A 6,717-nucleotide genomic window follows, 5' to 3' on the forward strand; every position below is an offset into this window, starting at 1 on the left:
AGAGAGAGAGAGAGAGAGAGAGAGAGAGAGAGAGAGAGAGAGAGAGACAGAGAGAGAGACAGAGAGAGAGACAGAGAGAGACAGAGAGCAGAGAGAGAGAGCAGAGAGAGAGAGACAGAGAGAGAGAGACAGAGACACTGGGCCTGGTGTGGACTTTTTAAACCTCAAAGCCCAGCCCCAGTGACACCCTTCCTCCAACAAGGCCACACCTCCTTGGAGTTCCTCAACTGGAGATTAAGCATGAAACTTACAGGAGTCTATAGGGGCCACTCTCATTCAAACCACCACAGTCCTCTTAGTATGAAATTCAAGAACAGACAAAAGTAATGATGGTGACATGTTAGACTAGTGGTCACCTCCATGAGGAACAGGATGAGAAGTGTGGATCCAAGAGTGTCAAGAGGGAGCCAACAGGAGTACAGACATGTTCTATCCCTTTCTCTGACCAGTTACCTATGTTTATAGGGATGCAAAAGTTTATTGAATTATACCCTTAAAGACAAATGTGATTTAATCATTTATTTGTGTATCTCAGGAAGAATGAGTATGCATAGTAACAAGATAGTCAAACTTAGGAATAGAGGGATGATAAAAGATTTTGGGGCTGCCATCTTCTTAGGTATGTGGGAATGAGATCTTCTTCCTGGTCTTAGGACAGGAATTGGAAATCTGTGCAAAGAACAAAGTGGTGTGGACCAGGGAGCTCCCGACTCATCCCTGTCATTCTGTTTAGGACAGATCACATGACTGAGACACACAAGCTCTCTAGTATGTACACAACACGGGGCATCTTAGCCGCGATTTCTATTGCTGTGATAAAGCACTATGACCAAAAGCACCTCCGGAACAATGGGTTTGTCTCATGTTATAGCTTATAGTCTACTATCCAAAGAAGTCAGGTCAGGAACTCAAGGCAGGAACTTGGTTTAGAGGGCATGGAGGAATGCTGTTTCCTGGGTTGCTCCTCATGGCTTACCCTCTTTGCTTTCTTATCCATCCCAGGACTACCTGCTCAGGGGTGGCACCTACCACAGTGAGCTGGGCTGTCTTCTGACATCAATCCTTAATCAAGAGAATGACTTACAGGCTTGGCTACTGAGCAGTCTTATGGAGGCGTTTTTCTCAAGATTCATCTTCCCGTATAACTCCAGCTGGGTCAAGTTGGCCATAAAAAACAACCTGGACACAGTGTGTCTGTTTTGTGATGTCACTGTGGAGAGAAGTACCAAAGGTTGCGCTGAATGAGTTTCAAACTTTAGAGAATAATAAAACTAGGTCCATGAGAAGTCAGTGGTCCCCTTTGTCTGTCAGCTCCTCTTTGTCTTAGGAGTAGACTTGAACACAGATTAGAAGGACTCATCTTTCCATTTTGGTCTTTTTTCTCCCTCATGCCGTACCCAATTTCATAAAAGGTTTCACTTGTAATGGTTTCTATCCGTATAAACAATGGACCACAGGTTACAACTCTCACTTCTCTGTAAGCTACGCTCAAGTGTGTGCTTGCATTTGATCAGTCAAGAAAACATCCTGACCTCAAGGTCTTTAGTTTCGGATTAGAAGAGATTCTAATCATTGTTCTAAACTTTGTAAATGCTGTATGCCCTCTGATCCTTTCACATTTGTGCATAAAACCAAGCACTAGGGGAGTGCAGGCAGGAAGGTGGAGAGTTCGAGATTAGCCTGGGCTACATTGTGAGGTCTTGTCGCAAAACAAACAAACAAACAAAAAACAACAACAAAAAACAAAACAACAACAACAACAAAAACCTACTCAACAACAAGTTTTTGAGGTATTATGAATAGAATCCAGAGTCTTGTAGATGCTATCCCTGAGCTATATACCCCAAGTCTATGTAACCCAAAGAGACCCTTCTCTGTATAAGTTGCTTTGATTACAGTGTTTTATCAGAGCAGTAGAAAAGTAACAAATGAACTATATGTTCAGATGAATAAAGCCAACAAAGTAGAGCAAAGGACAGAGTTTGTGACTGCTGTTGTCTGGATTTTTGTTGTTATTGGGGTAGAGCTGAGATTTGAACCTAAGGACTTGTACATGAGCACTCTACTACTGAGCTACACTGAGAACAGACTTCGAAAGGAAGAACAGCTGGGGTCTGGAGATAGATTAAGATTGGTGTGACAAACTCTATTAGAAAAAACTTTGGTCAGAAACATGGAATGACCAGACGTGCATAAGTGTCGAAGCAGCTCTTGGCCTGGGAAGTATGCCAGAAATATCTCTTGCAACTTCAGAATCTTCACATGAGAACTGTAGGACCTGATCTGCAAGAAGGACTGTATTGATAACATGACATTTAAGAACTTTTGTAAGGAGGAATTTTGTTGTTTCTGCCTGTTTGCTTTTGTATTTGAGAAAGGGTCTCACTCTGTAGGCTAAACCAAGCTGGAGCTCATTATGTAGCCCAGGCTGGCCTCAGACTTAACAATTTTCTTCTCTCAGCTTCCCAACTACTGAGATTACAAGCATGAGTTATTATGTGTGTGTGTGCTGTGTATGTGCTGTGTATGTGTGTGGTGTGTGTATGTATGTGGTATGGTGTGGTGTGTCTGTGATGTGTGGTGTGTGTGTGTGGTGTGTATGTGTGGTGTGTATGTGTGTAGTGTGTGTGTGTGTGGTGTGTGTGTGTGTATGTGGTGTGGTGTATCTGTGGTGTGTGGTGTGTGTGTGTTGTGTGTGTGTGTGTGTGTGTGTACCCACTTAAGAATAAGGCTATATATCCAGCAAGATAGCTCAGCAGGTAAAGATGCTATCTCCAAGACTCATGTAAAGTTGGACGGAGAAGGCCATTTCCCAAAAGTTGTCTTCTGACTACCACATACACCCACTTCCCACATCATGCACACTCACGTATAACAATAATATTAATAATAAATTAAAAAAATAAGCTTAAAAGATACATAACACACTGGGAAAGTATAACGTGTGTGATGGCAGGGCCAGTCATTCTGCACGTATTCTGAGTATCTTCCTTAGGCTAAGCGTCAGGATGGGGAGCAGCTCTCAGCCTATGGATCACACTATCCACAGGGGTCCCGTATCAGACAGTCTGCATGTCAGATATTTATGTTATGATTCATGAGAGTAGCAAGATTACAGTCATGAAGGAGCAATGAAATAATGTTATGTTTGGGGGTCACCACAACATGAGGAGCTGTATTAGAGAGTCATAGCATTAGCAAGGTTGAGGATCACTGAGTTGCCTGTCTCGTGATGAGGAAGGTGATTTGGGCCTTTGTGGATCTTATATTTAACAGAGACTGAGTTAGAGCCTAAATTATAAAGATTATTAAAACTATAAGGAAAAAACTCACAGGCCAACAAGAAACGAAAAGAAAAGAATTGGTGGAGTGAAGAAATGGGCCAGTGTTTAAGAATGCTGACTGCTCTAACTGTGCTTGCAGGGGACCTGTGTGTGTGTGTGTGTGTGTGTGTGTGTGTGTGTGTGAGAGAGAGAGAGAGAGAGAGAGAGAGAGAGAGAGAGAGAGAGAGAGAGAGAGAGGGAGAGAACTCACATACCTGATATAAATCAGCTGGGTCTCCAGCTCCACGGGTTCTGACATTCTTTTTCTGTCCTCTGTGGGCACCAGCATGCATGTACCTGGTGCACATACAGACAACCAAACATGCGTATATACACATAAAGAAAAAAAATATGTAGCAGAGGGCTGCCTTAACTGACATCAGTGGGAGGGGAGGCTCAACACCCCAGTGTAGGGGAATGCTAGAGTGGTGAGGCGGGAGTGGGGCAGTGGGTGGGGGAGCACCCTCATAGAGTCAGGGGGAGGAGAGAGAGGGAGAGTGGGGTGAGGGCTTGTGGAGGGATAACCTTTGAAATGTAAATGAATAAAATGATTAATAAAAATAAAATATTTTAATTAAAAAAATTTACTCCCTCATCTTTTAGATCCTAATTCTGATCAGCTGGAAGACTTTGAAAACAACTCAAACTTTTTAAAAAAGCATTGTTAATGGCCAATAAATACAAAAAAATAACTTCAGCCGCAGGGGTCACTTCCACTGAAGTGAAACCGGAGATTTGTTTGCTTTTCTATTAATGGTAGAGAAAGTCTTGGTGCTGGCATTCTGGAGACATGGGCATGCTTATGTCTTGGTAGTGGGAGGTCTCATTGGTATCAGTTTCCTGCATGGCAGTTTAGCAACACACATGAGAGTTTAAAATATGCAAACACTTTAACCTAGAAAACCTGTTTTGGGGAAGAAAAGAAGAAGTAGGTACATATTTGAAGATATGACCTTCAATATTGCTCATTACAGTTGAAAAATAAGAAAGAAGATTATGTATCTTATTAGGTGATAAGTTAAGATTCATTGACATAATAAAGCATGATGCAGCTGTTAAAGATGAGTTATACACACAGCCGTGAAACGGTGCCACACTATCATAATGAGTGAAGAAGATAGGTAGATTTCATAATAGATGGCAGAAAAAAACATGCTCTGGTCCCCTTAGAGGGGTGACTGTGTGTTTGGACAGGGATACCTATGGAAAAGTCTAAAAAGATTCTGAGACATAAAAGAGATTGTCTTTGGCCAGGACCATATCGTAGTAATCTTGCTTTTTATACCCTTTATTTGGTGGCATTTTCTCAATTTTCAGTGGTGGATATGATTGTGTTTAGGTCAATGGAGAAAACGAAACTATCCAGAAGTCATTTTTTCATCCCCACCCCTTTACCCCCACCCACCCTACAACCTTTGCTTAACTGAATTGGGATGCTGATTTTTTTTTTGTATTAAGACTCGAGTTTTGCACATTCATATTTTTCCTGTCCTAAATCAGTAAGGAAACCTTTGGAAATCATAAAACATTCCAAGAATTTGGAACAAAAAGACAACCACAGAGGACCAACCTCATTTCCAATGGTTAAATAGGAGGGGAAGGAAAAGAAACCCTGGCAGGATCATCGACAAGAATTTGAGTAGTGCTGGCTTCACAGTCTGTTCCTTGGAGGGGGCTGGGGGAAGAATCGAAGAGAATCAAGGGGGCTGCCACTGTCTTGTCCCCAGACACCAGACATTTCTCTGTATACTAGGCTTTAGGGTCCCAGAGAGCAACTAGTCTTTTCCATACTGTTTTTTTTTTTTCCCCAGTCTTCCTGGTTGGAACTAGATGTTCTATCTGTAGAGGAAGACCTACAACCACTATTGGCAGAAAAATTCACCAACTCAAATCCACCCACCCCACCCCCTTTCTGTGGGTCTCAGGGGCCTGTCACATCTTAGGCAGAACTGTTCTGTGACTCACAATGCTACCAATCCACAAAGAACGAATGACTAAGCCTCAGATCTTGGTGCCCTAGGGAGAAGGCAGACTCGGTGGACTGTGGGTTTATTGTAAAGAAACTATCATTTCATATGGGCCCCAAGCTAAATAGACAGAGGTACAGTTGCTGTGTGTGAGGATGCACATTTAAAACACCTGGATTGAAAGGGAGCTCTTACTTTCAAAAAATGTTCCCAAAGTACAAAATGGAGACCAATAAACTTTGCACGGTGAATTCCATGTGTTTTTTTCGTGTGTGTGTGTGTGTGTGTACCATTTTCTCCACCCACTCCCACTGTCAGCTGTCTGCCCTGGCCACCCCAAAAGTATGTGTTCAATAAGTTTGTTTAGTTCCAAGTTCTTAGACCCGGAGAGTAACCTCCATTCCCCACTCTTTCTCCTTATTTCTCTTAGAATAAAATTCCAATGTAAGTTTAAAAACCATGAAGAAGACAGTCCTTGCTGTGGCGGTGCATGGAGGTGGGGTTAAGAAGAAACACTAGATCATTTTCATGTGTCTAGACCTAATTATTGGTTTACTTACTAGAAAAAAAATCACAAACTTTTCTAAACATCATTTTTTTTTCCAAAATAGATGTTGAAATGTATGCTATTGTAGCATGGAAAAGTTTGTGAATTCTGAAGAATTTTATAATAATAAGTCTATGTGTCTGAATCTGAGGAAAAATGACATGTTTATAGAAATACTTGTAGGCTCCAGTTTCAGCTGCTATAGCATTCCTTTAAATAAAATGTAAAAGGATGTTACCTCAGATTTATGAATAACTGTCTTGTCTATGTTTCTCTCACAGTTGGCACCAGGGAGGAACTCTGTGTTCTATGGTTTTGTTTTTCCTTTGAACTAGTTTTCTTCCCACATAATAACCTCAGGGGTTTTGATTTCCAACATTTTTCTCTGTTAACAGTGAAGACCAGGCAAGAGGTTTGAGATAAGGGAATGATTAGAGGAATTTTATATATTTAATGGCTCCCGGATCCCAGCAGTCTTGTGTGATTGGATAGGGCAATTAGAAAGGAAAGATATTCTTAGTGACAACTTGTGGCGATATTTGAATTTTAAGGCTGTCATGAGCCAAGTTACAGTATGAGTTCACGTAGCAGAACTTGACAGTAGATTATGAAAGTAAGGAATGCTCTCACCCCAAGCCAACTCCATTTAAAATCAACGTTTCAGAAGGACATTTGAACAGAAAGATATCCTATTTTATTATATTGTCTGTCTATCTATCTATCTATCTATCTATCTATCTATCTATCTATCTTGGATCCAAGACAAAGTTCTCTGATCAAGGCTCAATGTTCAATATTCAGCTTTGTATATATAGGGAAAGCCCCATCTAACCCCATCCTTTATGTTACAGATTGTGTAGCAAGTCAAGGTCAGCAGAAT

This window comes from Grammomys surdaster, unplaced genomic scaffold, assembly GCF_004785775.1.
Source record: "Grammomys surdaster isolate TR1022 unplaced genomic scaffold, NIH_TR_1.0 143, whole genome shotgun sequence".
Classification (NCBI taxonomy): Eukaryota; Metazoa; Chordata; class Mammalia; order Rodentia; family Muridae; genus Grammomys; species Grammomys surdaster.